Source organism: Heterocephalus glaber, unplaced genomic scaffold (assembly GCF_053883595.1).
Source record: "Heterocephalus glaber isolate CG9 unplaced genomic scaffold, H.glaber_assembly_v1.0 deba00001610, whole genome shotgun sequence".
NCBI classification, from domain to species: Eukaryota; Metazoa; Chordata; class Mammalia; order Rodentia; family Bathyergidae; genus Heterocephalus; species Heterocephalus glaber.
Genome location: NW_028258381.1, coordinates 7,040,219 through 7,060,279, shown reverse-complemented (window position 1 = coordinate 7,060,279; position 20,061 = coordinate 7,040,219). Strand labels below are relative to the sequence as shown.

The 20,061-nt window shown below is 46.7% G+C and overlaps 1 long non-coding RNA gene across 1 annotated transcript; it reads left to right on the top strand.

Annotated features, from left to right (window-relative positions):
* Positions 1–4,945: 4,945 nt before the first annotated feature.
* Positions 4,946–11,789, top strand: LOC110346487 (uncharacterized). The gene is made up of 3 exons (XR_015445385.1): positions 4,946–5,466; positions 6,017–6,137; positions 6,465–11,789. It is a non-coding gene; the product is annotated as an uncharacterized LOC110346487 (long non-coding RNA).
* The last annotated feature ends 8,272 nt before the right edge of the window (positions 11,790–20,061 follow it).

Sequence of the window (20,061 nt, the reverse complement as noted above, 5' to 3'; positions counted from 1 at the left end):
ATGTGTGGCATAATTCTAAATAGTTTGCCCGATATTTGGATTCTGAAAGGCACACTCCTGTGTTCCTGGGGCTGAGCAGGAAGTACACTCCGTTTGAGCAACTGTGTGACTCACCACAGACCAAACTCACACCATGTGAATTAGGCAGTGTTTGTTCCCAACGGGAGCCACCTGGAGCCTCAGACCCACTGTCTCAGGTGGACCAAAGCTCTGATGCTTTTGTGAAACTCCCAAGATGATACAGGTGAGCATATTTTATAAACTGTGCTTTAACTCTTTGAGAAAATTTGCTAGGGAGTAACCAGTTAACTTTTAAAAAAATATGTTTGAAATGTGACTTTAATTTCAAGATGGTGATTTACTTGCACATTTTCAGGAGTATAACTCAGGCGAGATACCACCTGGTACGAGATGAGGGGAGTGGCTGGCCCTGCCAAGTTGAGAGCTATTGTACGTGTTGCTTGGTCACAGGATGACTTTGGGTTGGGCCTCCCAATGCTCCAGTGTCCCTGCCACCTTGCACACAGCTCAGCACCCTGGCTCTAATTTTGCCCGTGCTGGTGGCCCCCATCCTGGCTGTGCTGTCCCTCTGTAGCCAAAGTTCTGGAGGTGGCTGCTGTTGACATTAACTCTTATCCCCAAGGTGCTGGTACACTGCTGACCATGTCTCCAGGAAGGGGAGGAAAGGCTCCTTCCCTCCCTCCTGCTTCTGGGAAGGCATTCTCCCTGTGTCTCCTCCCTCAGACCTCCTGTTTCACTGATGTCCCTGGACCCGGGTCACATCCTCACAGTGTGACTGGCATCTCTACCCACTCGAGGGTCTCCCTTCATTTTGCTGGGTGGCTTGTGTCCTCTCTAGCCTGCACTGCCCTGGGTGTCCCCATCCACCTAGAGAGCTGCAGCTGGGGCTGGGTTTCCTATCTCCTCCTCCTCCGAGCCCTGAGCAGCACCGCATCCCATACCCTCCTGGCATCCATACCATGCCCAGAGCCACTGTAATGGCTGCCTGGGCTCCCTGCAGAGGCCCAGCTGGAGTTGAGGAAACCTCAGCCCCATCATTCACCCACAGAGCCTTCGAGGATGCAGAGGTCAGAGCAGAGTCCTCCAGCGCTGCCCAGAGCTCCCTTGCATCCCTTTCCAGGGCAGCACAGACTAGGGGGACTCTCAGGAGCAGAGGCACTGTGCCAGACGACTACTACTAGTAGTTCCCTGACCACTGCGGATCACTCTTCCCACCTGAGGGTCTTCACTGAAGAAAAAGAACTTGTGCACCCCTCAGCTGGATCCCTCACCAGTCTCGCAGAGGTGGAGCTCAGCACTGACTCCTTTCCAACATGTGCACCTTCTGCCCTCACAGAGGGCCAGTGGGCTGAGCCCAGTGCTCCAGGCACCTGGAGGGTGTGGCACAGATGCCTGGTCCCCAGCACGCTCCCCAGCAGCAGTCTTGGACAAACATGGGGCTTATCCTAGGCACCCCCTGGAAGGCACCCACGGGCCAGAGAGGGAGCACCCGGCCATCCTGTCCCACCCTGTGGGAGTGCTGGCTCTGTCCTGAAGGGAGGACATGAGCGCCCCCACAGGGATGAGTGGCAGGAAGCAGCTTCTTGTTTCTGCCGCTCTTGCCAGCAGCCATGAAGATGCCAACTTCTGCATTATGCTTCTGGAATGGAATGTTTTAATTGAGATATTTAGTTAAGATAAACAAGACTTCTCATAATGTCCCTTTTGCTGGAAAATTAGATCGAAAGGCTTGGAGGACTCCACGAGTGAAGTTGCAAAACTGAAATAGACCCTAGCAGGAACAAGGGCGGATGTGACAGGGCCATCTTGCCGGGAAGACAAACTTTGGGCTGGCAGGACTCCTGGCGGGGAGGGAGGTGGGCGGAGCCTGGTACCCTGTCAGAGGGAGGCCATGGAGCTGGGGGAGGGCGCCAGGGGAGGAGAAGGCCAGGAAGGCCCCAGGCACACCACGTGCAGCCCAAGCTGAAATCTGAGCTAAACTCCTAGCAAAGGAGCCCAGCTGAATCTCCCTGGAGTGCTGCATGAACTGCCGGAGTCCAGCAAAAGGTGCACAAGTTCCAGTGTGTTTCAGAGAGGGTCAGGGAACTCAGAAAAGAGGTCACTACTTCCATCTCTACCTACTTAAAAATCACCTGGTAGCCATTGTATTTGAATATTATTTTCCTTTAACGTGGGGTACCTCAAGCACCTACAAGTGCCTGCCAGATTAGAACACCTGGAGGTTATTTTATCATTTCTATGCTGGTTACAGATTATTCATCCTGACTTGGTGGAGGCTGTCAGGAAGCTGACAAGTGAACATAATTATGGTGGCTTTACAAAGAAGCTTGGGATGCCTTTAAGTCATATCCAGTTTGCAAAGCTCCCACATAGCAGGGCGAGATGCCTGTCTTCCCTCACAGTCCACAGAAGGACGTGCTCGTGCCTCTTTCTGCTTCCCTTCACCATAACACAGAGCATGGGCACCGATGCCTGCCTCACAGTGAGCCACCTTCAGATGGTGCCTGAAAGTCCCCGGGCCACCAGAAACACAACATGATGGTCACAGAAGCAGGTCAGGTCCAGAAAAAGGGCTTCCAAGTTGCAGGTCATAAAAGTAATTTGGGGGCATATTACAGGAAAGTAGTTTCTTATTTTAACATAAATTTGGTCCCCAAATGAAATACAATATAATAATTGCTTGCAATTTGTTAATGAGTTGGGGGATTTTCTTATGTTTACTTTGAAAGCAAAGAAAACTGAATATGATGACTATTGCTACAGATCATCTGTAAATGAACTGAATAACAGTATTATTATAATGGATAAATGTAAGTGAATCATTCATTCACAAGGATTTGCTTCCATTTATCCTCGGGATTTTGCAGTTCATTGGAAGAGAAGCATTTTCTCTGTGGAGAGTCCAGGAGGGAGAGAGCTGGGATGTATGACCTCAGGCAGATCCGCTGATGAGACTGAGTCTCTGCCTGCTGGGCTGAGATGCACAGATTTAGCCCAGCCTTGCCTGGCCAGCCTTGCCCTCATTTGGATTATGGTCTATATGCTGTGTCCCCCCAATTGGAGATCAAGGCCCCACCCTCAGTGTGCCATAAGGACCAGACAGATTGGACAGGGCTCGGGCAGTGTGGGATATCTGGCTGGCTGGCTGGGATACCTTGGGGGCTGGAGGGGAGAGGGGTGACTTCAGGGGATATCATGGGAGCAGTGAGGTGGCTGCAAGGCCATTTTCCTGGGAGTGGGGTCAGAGTCTGGGCAACTAAAGATCCAGCGGGGGCACCTAAGTCCTGCACGCAGAGCAGAACCTGGTGAGGACGAGCACAGCACTGGAGAGATGCCAGATGAGGCCGGGGTCACTGCTGTCTGGTGTGAGCTGATGCTGCACAGGGAATCTGTGGGTGTGGCTGGGTGACCTGAGGTCCTCCCTTGGCAGCTGACTTGTCGGTTCTCACGGAACGGAGATACCCCGAGCTCCTGGCAGTCTGCAGGGTGGGCAGGGCCTCCAAGTGTGCATTTCTGGTAACAGGAGGACTATTTGGCCTGGTTCCCTGGGCTCTGCACAGCCACGCAGCTGACAGGAGGAGGCTGGGTAGCGGCCCGGGAACAGCAGGGACACCCAGGCAGGCACTCCTTGGCCTCTGAATTCTGGTTCAGTCATACAGGATGGGGAACACCTGTTCCTTTTGAGCCCAGCCTGCACAGCCCTGCCTTATTTAAGACAGGGAAGGAGGGGCTCTCTGACTGGATGGGATGACTCTGCTCCCAGGCCCTGGGTGCCTGGCAACAAGCCCCTGCCTGCAGCCTGCCCAAGAGCATTCCTGAAGGGGGAGGGCCCTGCGGAACTGCCTTTCTGCTCTTCTTTATCCTGGGTACTTGTTCTAAATTGGGAATGAGAGGAGAGGAAAAATAACCTGTGGTGGGGTCCCGGGACAGCCTGAGCACTTGCCAGCCCTCCTTAGTCCAGCTCGTGCCCTCTCCAGACTCATCTCTGGAAGGCACAGAGCCCAGGAGTAGATGCAGACATCACAAGGGCCACAGTTTCCTGCTACAAACCTGCAGTGCCCCCCATTACATTTGGTTTCTGCCCAGCGTTGTGGGTGCAAGTGTGTGGTGCCCTTTGGCAGCCCTCCTCCTCCTCCCCACTGCTCTCCTGAGGGCTGTGCCTGGGCCAACCACTCACACTCGCAGGTCACCCAGCCACACGTTCCCGTAGGAGTCATTCCTGACCCTGGACATGGCACCCACTGGAGCAGCAGCAGTGCTGCACATTCAGCTCTTCTGAATTCCCCAAACATCTGGTCCCCACTTGACCCTGGATGCCGGGAGCCATTGCTGTTGGTGTGAATGGGATCAGGGCCTGTGTGGGTAGGATGGGTTCATAGTCATCTCAGGGAGCCACGAGGCCTGAGTCCCCCATGACTCCTGTCCCTATGACAGCCTGGCTGTGACCCGTGTCTGTGCTAGGACCTCCTCATAATGTGCCTCTGGTGTGCTTTACAGAGCCACACGCCCCATAACACTCAGCAGAGACCAAGGATATGGTTTTTCTGTCCTGATTTGGGGATGCAGATCTCAGAGGCAGCTGTGGGGTAGAGAGCTGACAGCTACAGTGATGTGCAAGAGCTGGTCCCTGCATAATCAGCACAAGGTGCCACTTAGTATGGCCAGTGTGAGAGTGTAATCTGCTGATAACTACAAGCAAAGATGTTTAGAAATGGGGAATGAGTCCCATAGACTTGATCCTGCTTTCCAGAGCCTGGAGCCTCAGAGGGAGTTTCTATTGCAGAACATCCTGAGGATGTTAGACTGCTATGCCAGCTTGATGATGACCATTAAGAAATGTTCCTGGCTTTTGGTTCTGTTGTTTAGAGAATAAAAACTCAAGGACACTCTAACACATTTCCAAATGCAGAGCCCAAGGCCTGGCCAGCAGCAGTGGGCTCTCCTAGGCTTCTAACATGGCACTTTGTCTGCAGAGAGCTGTGAGCCGGATGCCTTCGCATGGAGCTGGACTTGGGCTTCTGCTCTCCCCCCGCCACACAGAGGCCTGGATTTGTGTAAATATTTACTGGGCTGTTCAGGCTGATCTGATCTGAGGCTGTTGCCACATCACAAAACTAGTTTGAAAATGAGCTGGAAAGTTCGGAAAAAAAATTAGCGTCAGAGGCACTGGAGGGTGGAGCCTGAAGGAGGAAGGAGGCATGCCGTCTTCCCAGCCAGTGGCAGGGAGGGGAAGGGCCTTGGGCCTTGAGGGGAGTAGGGAGGAGCCAACTTTCTGGTCTTAGCATAGTACTTAGAAGTTGGTGCATCAGCATTGCCCAGCACCCATACGTAGAGAGGAAGGCCAGACTGGAGGGCGCCATGAGTGATGAGGCCTGATGTTCCTGTGCAGGGACCCGAGCCGTCAGTGGGGCCACCTGCTCACCAAGCCTGAGAACAGACCAGGAGGTGACAGAGGGGAGGGGGCCGAACGGGGACAAGACAGAGCTTCCTGGATGCAGGTGGGGGCTCCTGGGGCCCCTGGGAGGAAGCATAGGGATGTCTACTTTCAGACCCCACACATAGGTCTGAGCACTCTTGCCCATCTTCTGCAGGCTTCCATGGCAGGGGCCCTGCCTCTGTGGAACCCATGGCTCTGTTCTGGAGAGATGGAGATCCACGTGTGGTCTCCCTGTGAGCTCTTGATGGTGCAGAGCCAGGAGCTGCCAACTCTAGAGGCTCTGGGGAGGTACCTGTTGCACTCAGTTGGAGGGAGTGCTGGTCCTGGAAAGGCCACAGTGACAGTGCAGTGGCATGAGTCCTACAGGGCAGTTCCCCAGTATGGTCAGTAGAGAGGCTATACCGGCCACCCGCCTCCAGAACCTCCACAAAGACCAGGGCTCTTTCTGGAGCTGAGGATTCTCCTTTGCTGCTTATCCTGCAGTTCAGTGCCCCCTAGGCCACTTTGAATACTGTGCAAGGTCTTGGTCCAAGGTAAAATACAGGGTTTTTTTTGTAGTTTACTGACAAGTCATTTGAAAACACAGTCCAGTTTGAAGTTGCTGATGACTCCAGAGCCTAAGGGGCTGGACTCTCCTTGGAGGCTGAACTGGGGCTGCCCTCCTTCCAGCCACCATCAGGTGAGTACAGCCTCTGCCAGGGGCACGTTCTGGGGAGCTGGGTCCTTCCACAGTCTCCTGGGGTAAAGGTCACTTTGAGGCTTGGAACATGTGTGCTGCTGACCAACAAGGAGCAGCCCCTCAAGCATCACACTCCCCTTCCTATCCCTCATGATGTCACCTCCTGTCTGCCCTGAGACAGCAGCCTGAGGTCCATGTGGACTGTGCCAGGCCAGGGGTGGAGGGAGGACCCTGCTCTCACTGCCTACCTTGCCATCTCGACTTTTGTCTGTCTCCCCATTGCCTCATCCTCCCTGTCTGTGTCTTTTTCTTTCTGAATATCTTCAGGCAGAGCTGCAGGCTCCACAGGGTAGCCACCTGCCCACCTCTGAAGTCTGTCTGCACAGGGAGACCCAGGCTCCACAATCAGCTATGACACCTGCGTATGTAGACAGTGTGCATTTCAGAGCATGTTACGGGGTGCAGCTATGTGCCTGGGGGTGCTGCTTCACACCATCTGAGCCTCTGTTCCTCAAGTGGCCAAGGACACTTCAAATCTTCCCTGCCTCGTGGTTTGAGTGTGGGCACCCGTGACAAGCGTGGGCCAGCCTGCACTTGGCAGGAGCCTCAGGTGGGATGAATGGGGCTGGCCACGAAGCACTCTGTGGAGTCTGATCTGGAGGAGCTGGAGGCGCTTTCCTCTCAAGGCTGTGACCTACTGTCCGGCGCCCACCTTCCACGTGCCCTGTGTACCATACACACGCCGGACACACCCTCGCCCTGCTCAGCAAGCACACACCTGGTGTCTCACCTGAGCTAGCAGGCCCAGGGGCAGGTGTTTGGCGCCCAAGCTGCGGTGGAATTTGCTCTGCAGAGGTGATTCAGCGTCCAAACTCGTGGAGCCCAGGGTGCTGAGGACACAGGCGGAGCCAGGCTGCCCAGGCAGGTTCCTCCTGGCCCAGGCTTTCAGCAGGAATGTTCCTCCAGGCACTGTCTGGGGCCTTGGCACCAGAAACCCACCCTGAGGGCATTCATAGGCTTGCAGAGGTCACGTGGGTAGGTGGTGCCTGCAGGGCTGGCTCCTGGGCCTGTAGGCCAGCTATCCCTGCTCCCACTCCCTCTCTGTCCGCTGCATCCCTCTCACCCATCACTGTGGGGCTGGCTGGGCCACAAGTGTCCAGCCTGAAAGGATGAAAAGTTGGGAGAGAAAAATAAACCTGACATCTGCTTCTGAGAATACAGCACCCAAGTAGGAGAGGCCTGTTTGGGTACCTCAGCAGCCTCTGTCCTGTTTTTTGCAGGGACAAGCTGCCAGGCACTATGGATCCCAGTGCAGGGTTGGGAGCCTGCAGTGCTGGGCCAGGTCTTCTGAAGTGCTCCACACAGTCTCAGGCAGGTTCAGAGAGAGGCAGAGGCGAGCTGAGTCTGGGGCATCATCATCACTGTGCCACCTGCAGTGGTGAAAGGGAAGGCAAGCTCAGTGCAGGCCTTCCTCCACGCCTTCCTGCACTCTTGGATCTCAGCCCCTCTTGGGCTAGTGGGCTTCTCCCTAGAGGATTGTCCTGGCTTCTTCCTCACCCCAGGAGGTCTGGCTGTACCCCATGTGGGCCATCTTCACCCGTAGGCAGCCTGTGCTTTGCAGTGGGCTGCTGGGAGAGAAAGCCCAGCCCCGGGAGAACACCCCCCTTCCTACTGCCTGCTGGCTTAGATAACCACACCTTTATTAGTGCAGAGAACGTGTGATCTCAAGTCAGTTATGGAGGCTGGAATTTTGAACACTTCATTGTATGCAGATATTTATATGGAACACCTGACAAAAGAAATTAGAAGCACATTTTTCTTCTTTAAATTTTTAATTGACACAGGAGACTTACTTTAGGGGTACCGTGATAATTCTATACATACATATCACACATCAAGTCAGGACAATTAATTCTTCTGGCTCTGGGAACCTGCGTCATTTCTGAGCCACTTCTGGATGGTGGGCCCTTAGGACCAGGGGCTTCTGCCCCTGAGCTCTGTGGCCTCCACCTGCATGCAGTGTTCCTGAGGGCTGGCTGCTTCCCAGGTGGTGTTTCATGTCGCTATCACACAGGAGCCAGACGTTTGCCTGGAGGTGCCAGTGCGAAACTAGAGGTTTTGCTGCTTGACCTTACTTTTTCTAATGACAATAACATTTTGTGTACGATTTGGAGTTACTGAAGCAGACGTATGTGCATTTTCTTTTTTTTTTTTTTTTTTTGGTACCAGGGATTGAATTCAGGACTTTGTGCTTGCGAGGCAGGCGGTGGAACCACTGAGCTAAATCTCCTGCCTCGTATGTGCATTTCTGTTATTGTTCCCACATCCTAGCTGCCTGTGTAATTCTTAGCCCTGCTATACTGCTGTAGAAATGAAGCTCAGAAATTTATCCAAGACCAGAAGGTTAGTCAGTGGTTAGGAGTCCCATTATGCTGTGTTGACCCAAAACAAACACCTCAGCAGTAGCTGGGGGTCTTCAGAGCTCAAGATTTATGCTTTTGCATTTTTTAATGTAAAATATACGTACAATTTACCATCTTCACCATTTTTAAGTGTGTGATTTAGTGGCATTAAGTGCATTCTTACCGTGTGAACCTTAGCACCTTCCATCTCCAAAACTTGTCTCTCAAAAACTGTTTCATTATGTATGGAAGAAGAGGCAGTGAAGATACCACCTTTGGAGGTGCCCTGTGTCTAAGTTACCTGTATTGAACACAACATTTGAGCTCATGGAAAGCTAAGAAAATAAAAAGAATATTTGAAGAAAAAAGTGATCTTTCTGTTCCTCTCCAATTCTTGATTCTTTAAGAAAACAAAGAGGACCCTGTGGACCTTGATGTTCTGGTCTTACCAGGGCCATTTATATGGTGCTGAGCAACAATAGCTAAGTATGGTTATGTGCAGTCTCTGAAGGAATTTCCTAAAAACCCCAAATTAGTGGGAACAGGCTGTGATTTCAAGGATGGGTGAGATTTCTTTTGGCAAATTTCTCAAACTTCCATACTTGGTAATGAACTTTCTGGGAACAATGGCCAGGCAACCTCAATTGTGCTTGCTCGGTTTCATGGTTTGCTGAACAGGCCAGGCCTAGAATGACACTGTTCAAGGGAAAGAATTTTTTTTTTTTGGTACCAGGGATCAAACTTGGGTCCTTGCACTTGCGCAGCAGGTGGCGAAACCACTGAGCTAAATCCCTGGTCCCAGGAAAGACTTTTAATTGTAGATCCAACACCTAACCCACATGGTATTCAGGACAGGAGCTTGCATCAAGCCAATCCTTATAGCATGTCACTCAGTTGTGGGCATTGCCCTGAGTGCTCTCATGCACTTAGTTACTTTTCTCATTGCTGAGACAAAATACTCAGCAAAGTTAAAGGAGGAAAGGCTTATTTGGTTCACCGTTTATAGAGGTTTCAGTCTATAGCCAGCTGACTCCAAGGCAGGGTGGCATGGCAGAGGGGTATCACGGAGGAAAAAGAGTCCAAGGCAAGCAGTCAGGTGAGAGCACATTAGCCCTCTTTCTGTCCCTTATATTTTATGCAGGCTACACATTCTAGGGTGAGTGTATACTCACGCCTTCAATCCCAGCCAGAACTATGCCAAACCAATCAGTGGACTGATTTAGTCATCACACACCCTTGATCCCAGCACCACACACTGTAGACCCAGACACCTCTGAAAAGACTCCCCTGTGATCGCATGTTGCTTTGGGGGACATTTAGACACAAGCCATAACATTCTGCCCCTGGTCCTCCAAAGACTCATATACATCTCTTTTCTTGTATCACCCTGTGCTTCCCCTAAATCTTTTTTTTTGTTTTTTTCAGTAACGGGGATCGAACTCGAGACCTTGAGCTTGCGAGGCAGGTACCAGAACCACTGGGCTAAATCCCCGGCTCCTTTCATATACATCTCTTTATGCAAAAGGCATTTAGTCCATCTCGAAGAGTTCCCAAGGTTCTAATAGTTTCAGCATTGCTGAAAAGTCCAAGTCCCAAGTCTCCTCTGAGATTTAAAGTGAAATCTTAGCTGTGAGCCCCTAAACAAATGAAAAGGAAGTTACACACTTCCAACACTTAATGACACAAAGTAGATATTTCCATTCCAAAAGGTATAAATAGGGGGATACTAAGGAAAGGGACCAAAGCAAGTCCAAATCCAGCAGGCAAACATTAAGTCGCATAGCTCCATGTTCAATATTTGAGGCAATCTGGCAAGTTGTGAACTCCAAAGGGCTTGGGTGGCTCTGCCTCTACCCACTGCCACTGGTTGTAGCTCCTAGTGCTTCTCTCTTGGGCAGGCTCTGCTCTCTCCTTGCAGTTTTCCTCAGACAATTCACATTCCTGGCTTCTCTAAACTTCTGGGGTCTCCACTGCATCTTTGGCTTCACACTCACAGCTTCACACACTGCCCTCTCAGGGGCACACTGCTTGGCCCCTCAGGCCTTCTTCTGAAATCTGGGTGGAAGCCTTCCTGACCCCACAACTATCAAATTCTGCATGCATGAAAAACCCGGCACCATGTGAACAGTGCCAAGGTTTGCCATCTGGAGCAGTGGCCAGGCTTCCTTCTCTCCTGGCTGTAGGTGTCAAACCTGGATCTCTGAGCACTCTTAACCCAGCCCTGAGGAAAAAATTCTCTAGGTCGCCACCATTCTGGAACACAGTGCTCTAGGCTGTCTTCTAAAAGCAAAGTCTTTCATCTTTGAAACTCCGAGGGTTAAAAGGCTGGAGTCCTGCTATTTTTTTTGTAGTCCTCAGGCTACCTTTTTCTGTTGTCTTCTTCTGAAATACTTGGCTTTTTCTTACTAGTCTTTTCAGTGACAATTTCTCCTCTGTTCCATCTTTGTAGACCACAACTTTATTGGCAGTTCCTTTCTGGCCAAATTCACAACATTTTGAATCATTCTGCTTGGCTCTTTGCTCTTGATTATCAATGTAAATCTGGCCAAAAGCCCCCAACAGTAGCCATGCAACTGCCTCAACATTAGATTGCCTTGAAATTTCTTCTGCCAGACTTATTAGTCTACTGCCCTTAATCTCCGTTTCAGGAAGTCTCTGGACATGAGCAAAATGTAGACAAACTTTCTGCCAAGCCACTGCACACTTCCTCTGGAGTCAAACAGCCAATATAGTCCTTCTTCCCAGCAGAAACCTTCTGAGCCTGGTCTTTACTGGCATCATTCTGTCAGCATTCTGGTCTTCTGAGCTCTGACCAGAATCTCCCATCAAATACAGCCTAAGGCATTCCAGGGCTATTTTTTCAGCTGGAAGCTCCAAACTTTCCCAAACTCTTCCCACAAGCCAATTCCAAAGGCTCCTGGACCACATGGTCAGGTATAGTTCCAGCAATGACCCCACTTCTCTGGTACTAAATTCTGTCTTAGTTACTTTCCTTGTTGCTGAGGCAAAATATCCAACACAAAAAGTTAAAGGAGGAAAAGTTTATTTGACTCACAGTTTTTAGAGGTTTCAGATCATAGTAAGCTGGCCCCAAGGCAGGGTAGCATGACAGAGGGGCATCACAGAGGAGAAAGAGTCCATAGCAAGCAGGTATGTGAGAGAGCTTTCTTTTTGTCCCTTATATTTCAGGGACAGGCTACCCACCCTAGGGCAGGTGTAGCACTCATCCTTAATCCTAGCCAGAACTATGCCAAACCAATCAGTGAAATGATTTAGTAATCACACATTCTAGATCTCAGCATCACACACACTTGATTGCAGCATCACACACTCTAGATCTAGCCACCTCTGAAAAGTGCTTCTCCCATGACTGCATAAGGCTTTGGGGGGATATCTAGACACAAACCATAACACACTTACATTTATTTCCCACAGCAAGCCTACCACACAAAGACCTTCATCATCTCAGTCTGACAGATGAGAGAACCAAAACCATACAGAAGTTAACTAACTTGTCCAGGGTCACAGAGTCGGTAAGTACCAGACCAGTATTGAACACTGGCAGACTTATCCTCAGTTAGCCAGTTTCACACTGCCTGACTGTCAGGGTGTGGTCTTTCACAATGGTGTATAAATTTTAAAAAGTATTTTCATGATTTCCCCCTGTATGCCTATCAGTTCCAACAAGACCCTTTGTCTCCTCAGCCCACCCGATCCCATTCCAGCACATTCTTACCACAAAAAACATGATGAAAGCCCTTGGCAATGCCTAATCTTATATGACTGTGGCTAAAGCCTGTATTTCTTCTCACAAGATAGGAAAGAGAGGTTTTCTTTTCCCATAGGATCTAAGGGTGAAGAATCTATTCTTCTCCATAGGGTCTGGGATAAATTAATCCAGACTTCACAAAAGTACTGAGCTGGGTAGATTTATTCTTCACAGGATCTGAGGAGTTAGATTCCATTCTTCTGCATAGAAGCTGTGATAGAAGAGTTCAGTGTTCTACACACAATCTGAAGTGGGAGAGCCCATTTTCCTGCCACAGTTTCTAAGGTAGGAGAATCCACTTTTACTCATAGTATCTGAGGTTGGAAGTTCTGTTTTTTCTCATAACCGATAAGGTAGGAGAGTCCATTCTTCACCTCAGATCTTACATAGTGAGTCCATTTTCCTCACAGGTACTGAAGTAGGAGAATCAATTATCTACATAAGATCTCAAGTAGAAAATTCTATTAATCCTACATGGATCTGAGTTAGGAGAATCTTTTCTTTCACACAGTACTAAAGTAATAGAATCTAGTTGTTCCTATTGCTACTAAGGTTGGAGAGTCCATTCTTATGCATAAGATCAGAGGTAGAAGAGCCCATCTTCCCCATTAGGACTGAGGTAGGAGAGTCTATTCTTCCACACGGATTTTGAAGGAGAAGGATCCATTGTTTGATACCTGTACTGAGCTGGAAGAGTTCATTCTTCCTCACAAGACCCGAGGTTAAATAGTACCATTATTCCACACAGGATCTAAACTAACAGGGTTTATTATTCTACTCAGGGTCTAAAGTTAGGAAGCCCATTCCTTCCACAGTTACCAAGTAGGAGAATCCATTATCTCCACAGGATCTGAGGTTAGACTGTCCATCATTCCCCAGATATGTGCACAGAGTCAGAGGAAGAAAAGTCCACTCTACCTCACAGGTACTGAAACAGAAAATATCTGGACTAGATCCAAGGTAATACCATTATTAGAGTATCCATTCTTCTCCACAAGACCTGAGTTGTGAGAGTCTATTCTAATCCACAGGATTTGAGGTAGAAGAGTCCATTGTTTTCTACAAAAAATGAGACAGAAGAATCCATTCTTTTCTATAGGCCCTGAGGTGAAAAAGTCCATTCTTTCTTACACTATCTTACACTTACTTTCCCCCCAGGTACTAGGTAATAGAAATTATTATTTCTCTAGGAAGAAAAGGGGAAAAGGGGAAGGAAGTGGGAGGGCTAGGGGAAAGGATAGAAGGGAATGGGATTAATATGAGAAAATGGAAAAATAGGTACAAAATCTTTATAAATAGGGAGGAATGGAGGGGTCGAAGGGTGGGGTGGGCAAGGGTGAAAAATAAGAACCAAGAGAGACTATGTAAAGTTGCAAATTTCCAATGATGAATGTCATTATATTGTATACCTAAAATGTACCAATGATTAGAATGAATAATCGATAATGTAAAATAGGAAGAAAAGGTCCAAAGGGGTAGGAGTAGTGGGAGGGGCAGGAGAAAGGAAAGAAGGGAAAGGAAAAATGCTGAGAAATGGAAAAAATGGAAATAAAGTCATTGTAAATAGGGAAGGGTGGAGTGCGTGAAGGGAGGGCTAGGAATGGGGAAAAAATAAGAACCACGATGCATTATGTAAAGGTACAATTCCCAATGAGAAATGTAATTGTGTTGTATACCTACAATGTACCAATAAAAAAATTTAATTAAAAAAAAGAAATTATTATTTCTCGTAAGTATTGACTCCTAAGGAAGGAGGGTCCATAATCCTCCACAGTGTCTAAAGTAGGAGACTCCATTCCACTATATGGATTTGAGATAAGAAGTCCATTCCTTACCACAAGTACTGAGGTAAGAGAATCCATTATTCCAAACATGATGTGGGGTAGTATAGCCCATTCTTCTCCAAAGAGTGTGAGGTAGAAGAGACTATTCTTATCAGTAGGATCTGAGGTGAAGAGGCCTTTCCTACTCACAGAATCTGTTGTAGAATAGCTCATTTCTTCAGACAAGTTCTAAGGTAAGATAATATATTCTTCTTTCAATATCCAGACAGTTGAGTACATCTTCCTCACAGACTCTGATGTAGAAGACTCCGCTCCTTTCCCTAATATATTAGGCAGAAAGGCATATTCATTCTGATACATACTAAGGTAAGAGAATCCATTCTTTTCCACAGGAATTGAAATAGCATAGTGTATGCTTCCAAAAAGGTACTTACTAGGAGAATCCATTCTTTTTCACAGTATTTTATGTAGAAGAGTCAATTCTTCACCTTATCTGAGGAAGAAGAGTCCATACTTCCCAAAGAATCGGAGGTAAGATAGACTGTTTTCCTCAGCTGGTACTGGTGTATGTGAATCCATGGTAGTCTATAGCATATGAGTTCTTCCCCAAGCTACTGAGGTAGGGAAATCCATTGTCTCCACAGTATTGGAGGTACAAGGGTGCATTATTCCTCACCAGTACTGATGCACAAGTCTATTCTTTCCCACACAGTATGAAGTGGAATATTCCATTCTTCCATATAGAATCTAAGGTAGGAGAATCCATTCTTTTGCATAGGATCTGAGGTAGAAGTGTTCATTATTCCCCACAGGCACTACAATAGCAGAAAACATCTGAACTTGGAGAGGTTATCCTACCTCATAATTACTGAGGTAGGAGAATCCAACTTCCTTGCATTATCTGAAGTATGTTATTCCATTCTTTCTCACAGGTAGTGAGGTAGGAGGATCCATTCTCTTGCACAAGGTATGAAATACTAGAATCTTTTCTCCCACAAAAATCTAAGGTAGGATAGTCCATTTTCCCCCACAGAACTGAGTTAGGTGAGTCAAATATTTTCCAAAGTTTTAAAGTCAGAATGTCTTTCTTCTCCACAAGATCTGAAGAAGGCAAATCCATTCTTTCTCCACAAGGTCTGAGTTAGGAGATTCCATTCTTCTACTCAGTATCTGAGATAAAAAAACCTATTCCATGGGTACAGAGATAGGAGAATACATTTTCTACACAGATACTGTGCTGAGATAGTACATTCTTCCCACAAGTACTGATTATGGACAATCCATTCTTCATAAAACTGAGAAACTAAAATAGTAGAGTTCTTTGTTCATACGATTTGTAGTAGGGGAGTTTATTCTTCTTTACTAGAACTGAGGTAGTAAAGTCTATTCTTTACTACATCAGCTTAGAGAGGACATTCCATTCTTCTAAACTGACAATAATAGAGGAGATTCCATTCTTTTCAACAAGATCTGATGTAATGGACGCCAATCTTCTCTACAGAGACTGAAGTAGTAAACACAATTATCTCCAACATGTACTCTGGTAGGGGAATTCAATCTTCCCCATAGAATCTGAGATAAGAGAATCTACTCATCTCTGCAAGATCTGCAGTTAGAGAGTCCATTATTACTTATAGGTACTGGAGAAATAGAATATAGTCTGAAGTATGAGAGACTCCACACTTTCTCAGAGGTGTTTAAGTAGGAGAGTCCATTAATTCCCACAGGATATGAAGTAGTAGAATGCTTTCCTTTTCACTGCATCTGAGGCAGTGGACTCAATGTTTTCCCACAATCTTAAATAATAGACCCTATTTTTCTCCAAAAGGTACTGTGGTTGGACAATCCATTCTTCTCAAAAGCTCTAATGTAGAAGAGTCCATTTCTTAGAGGTACTGATGCAGAAGAGTCCACTCATTCATATAGTCTGAGACAGAGGAACATTCTTCCTCAAGTACCAATATTTGAGAGTAATTCTCACTCATGAGATCTTCAGTGGTGAATCTATTCTTACCCACATGATCTGGGGTAGTAGACTCCATTGTTCCCAAGGGTACTATTATTGGAGAGTCAGTTCATTCCAAAAGTTCTGAGGTAGGAAAGTTCATGTTTCTACAAAGGATCTGATATAGAAGAGACCTTTCTGCCACACAGATACTGAGGAATGAGAGTCTATTCTTCAATAGAAAATTGGAGACTTCATTTTTACCCATGATTGCTGATGTAGGAGAGTCCATTCCTCTTCATATGATTGGAGGTAAAAGAATCTATCCTCCATAGGATTTCAAGTAGGAAAGTATTCTCTTCTTTATTGTTATTACAATAGAAGTATATATTCTTTCCCACAAGATGTATGTTAGGAGAGTCTATTACTTTTCCTAAGATCTAAAGTGGAGGTGTCTATTAATCAGAAAAATATCAGAGAATCCATTCTTTTTCACCTGATTTGAGTTAGGATAGTCCTCCATTTCTGGGGTGGAGTGTTCTTCCACAGGATCTGAGGTTGGCAAATCCATTCCTCACCACAGGTACTGAAATAGTAGACTCTACTCCTCCCCATAGGACCCAAAGCTTCATAGTTTATTCTTTATTTTCCCTTGAAATATTTTTTAAAATTAATTTTATTGGTACATTTTAGGTATACAATATAATGACATTCATCATTGGAAATTTGATTATAGTCTATTCTTGATATTGATACTAAGGTAGGAGAACCCATTCTCAGAACAAAATCTAAAGTAGTAAAGTCCATTTTTCTCTTCAGGATCTGTTGGAACAGATTCCATTCTTCTATCTTGTTAATAAAGCAGGAATTTCCACTCTTTCCCAAAGGGTCTTTGGTAGAATATCCATTCTTCCCTATATGTACTGAGTTAGGGGAATACATTCTTCCTCAAAGGATCTGAAATGGCAGAGTCTATTCTTCTCTACCATAGCTGAGACATTAGAGTCCTTTGCCCAAAGACAACAAAGTAGCAGAATCCATTCTCCACAAGATCTGAGCTCATTTTTCCCTATGGAATATGAGTCCAGTTTTACATCACAGTCTCTGAGGTAGGAAAATCTAGTTTTCTTCAAAGAATCTGAGGTAGAAAATTCCATTCTCTGCCATGGGTTCTGAGGGAAGAGATTGTATTCTTCTACAATGGTAATGAGGTACAAGAGTCTACTCTTTTTCACAGGGCTGCTGCTGGCTTGGCCTCTTTACAACTGAACCAACTTGGCTCATTTCCCTGGTGGATATCTTGGATCCTAGGGGAAGGATCCAGGTATCAGTGTTTTCCATCACTGAGTTAATCCTGTGCTGTATCTCCTCAGTCCATGTCCCTGTACAGAGGCTGAGAGTGCTTTTGCAAAAGGCTCAGCATGGGGCTGAGGATTTAGCTCAGTGGTTCTGCCACCTGCCTCACAAGCTCAAGGACCAGAGTTCGAACCCTGGTACAAAAAAAAAAATGCTCAGCATGGAATCATTAGGTAGAACAGTGCCTTAGTCACATTCTTCTCACTGGAACAAAATACTCAACACTGGCAACTTAAAGAAAGAAAGATTTATTTTGGCTCATGATTTCAGTCCATGGTTCCCTGGCTCCAAGCCAGAAGCAGTATGGTGGGAGGGCGTGGGCAGAGGACAACTGCTCATGCTATGGGCAGCCAGGAAGCAGAGATAGAAGGAAGGAGAGAGTAAGGGAGATATATCCCTGTAGGTTATGCTACCAGCGGCTAGTACTCACCCCTTCTGACCAGTACTCTGACCAGTACTCACCCCTTAATAGTACTCACCCCTTAACAGCACATTCAGCTATGAACTCATCAGTGGATTAATCCATGGATGAATCCTTGATCCACTCACCTTCCACACACATGAGGCTTTTGGGTATCATTTTAGATCTAACCTAAACAAATGGTGTGCAGAGATCCTTGCATTCCCTGCCTTCAAACAAAGCCAAGATGCCAGCCACCATTATCCCGCAAATCTTTTTGTTGCTCCTATGGGGGCCACACATTGACAGTACTTGGCCACAAGATAAAAGGAGTGGGTAACTCATGGTGGAAGTGTTGAGCAGAGCATGTGATTTCACATTTCTGCTCTTTCCTGCTGCTGTGACAACTAGCAGTCTTTCCAGTCAGAAGTCTCTCAGTCAGTCTGGCCTACTGTGTGGTAGATGCAAAGGACTGCTGCTGACCACAGTGAAGTGTAGCAGGAGCAGACAACAAATCTGTGGTTGTTCTCCACAGAGATCTTGGCATTGTTTCCTAGCAAGTGTAACATGACCCATTCTGACAGAGACAATTCACTCTTTGGATAGCTCCCCCTCTAGGGCTCATAATTTCGTACAAGCATTTTTCCCACTTCAATCTATGTGAATGGATGGACAGCAGCACAGGCTACACAGACCTGCATTGCAAGAGAACTAAGCCTGAATAAACCCTTCCCACTGAATGCAGAGTTACATAAGCCACACAGAAAGGATTAGCTCTCCAAAACCCAGACTTTGGTTCTAGGACAGCAACCATGTGGTCATCCAAACACTACAACCCCTTCAATATTATTTTTGACAGGAACAATACTGTTTCCCTTCATTCATGTGTAGGGCAGATTAGAGGGACATAAAAAACCCAGGGCCAAACACAGATGACTAACATTGTAAAATCATCACATGCTTATCTGTGGCTGATGATTGTAAGATCTTTACATGCTTATCCATGTACCAGGTGCTTGAAAAAAATGTACCCTACTGTATTCTTGATGAAAGTGTTACTCACATTTACTGTATGCTGACCTTGTCCATTTCCTGGAAACAAAAGCTAAGACTCTGATTGGCTTAGCCTACACCAATCAACAAAACAGCTTGACCCTATAAGTATGAGCACATCCCATACTCACTGGGGTGTCTTATGCCCCCTTATCTTCAGCACTACTCTGCTATTAAGATAGCTTTTTTTCTGCTTCTTCTGCATTTGCCACACTTCAATAAACTTTTGCTTCACAATATACCAGTTCTGATTCCCCCATTTTTCACTAAGAGCCCCACTTCTTCATTCTCCACTGGAGTGAGGGCAAGGGCACAAAGAGAGGTGGAGAGTTATTACAGGGTTCCCTTAGTCCGCCCACTATAGACCCCCTGCTGGACACAACACATGTAAGTAGAAAATTTCCAGAAAAAAAGAGGAGAATTTTCAGTTACTAGAGTCAGTAAAAGCTGATCCAGGATTATTCATCCCAATTCTCTGCCAATTGCCAGATTGATCAGCTTTTCTGAAAGTTACTCTTTTCAGATTGACAATGAAATTCAATCTCTCTTTAATCACACTCAACAAGGTATGTATGAAGTTTCCAGCTCTTAATGCTGAAACACTTAAAAATTGAAAACTTTTAGACTAATAAGAGACTCATGTCAGGGAAGAAAGAAGTTCTATCCCAGACTTGGAAAGGTGAGAAAGAGCTCCTGCAGGGTCACTTTTGTGCTCAGCTTTGTGGCAGTGTCCCCAGCAAGGTAGAAGTCAAGATGTGTAACTCCTGTGATGGGCAGTAGCAGGTGAACTCATTGGACTCAAGGACTAGCCCATGGTAATGGCTTAGTCGGTGGTGGTGGTGTCATTGTCTTGTTTTGGCTGAGATTTGTCTACTTAAATAGCTTTCTGTTTATCTATCTGTTTATCTATCTAGTATCTATCTATCTATCATCTATCTATCTATCTATCTATCTGTCTATCTTTCTATCTGTCTATCTAAACTTTTGGTAGAAAAATCACAGTGGGACCAAGAAATGAGTAGAGCTGATACATTAATGGTTTTTCCATTTTTCCCTATTAGTAGCTCCTAAAATGACAATTGGAAGAAAATGACACTTCTACATGTGCAGTTTAGAACTGACAGTCAGGAATTCCTGAAATTCCCCATTGTGACAGCATTTGAGCACTTTCACCTTAGGAATGAGGGGCCTGAGTACTCCGCTCAACCTGGGTGC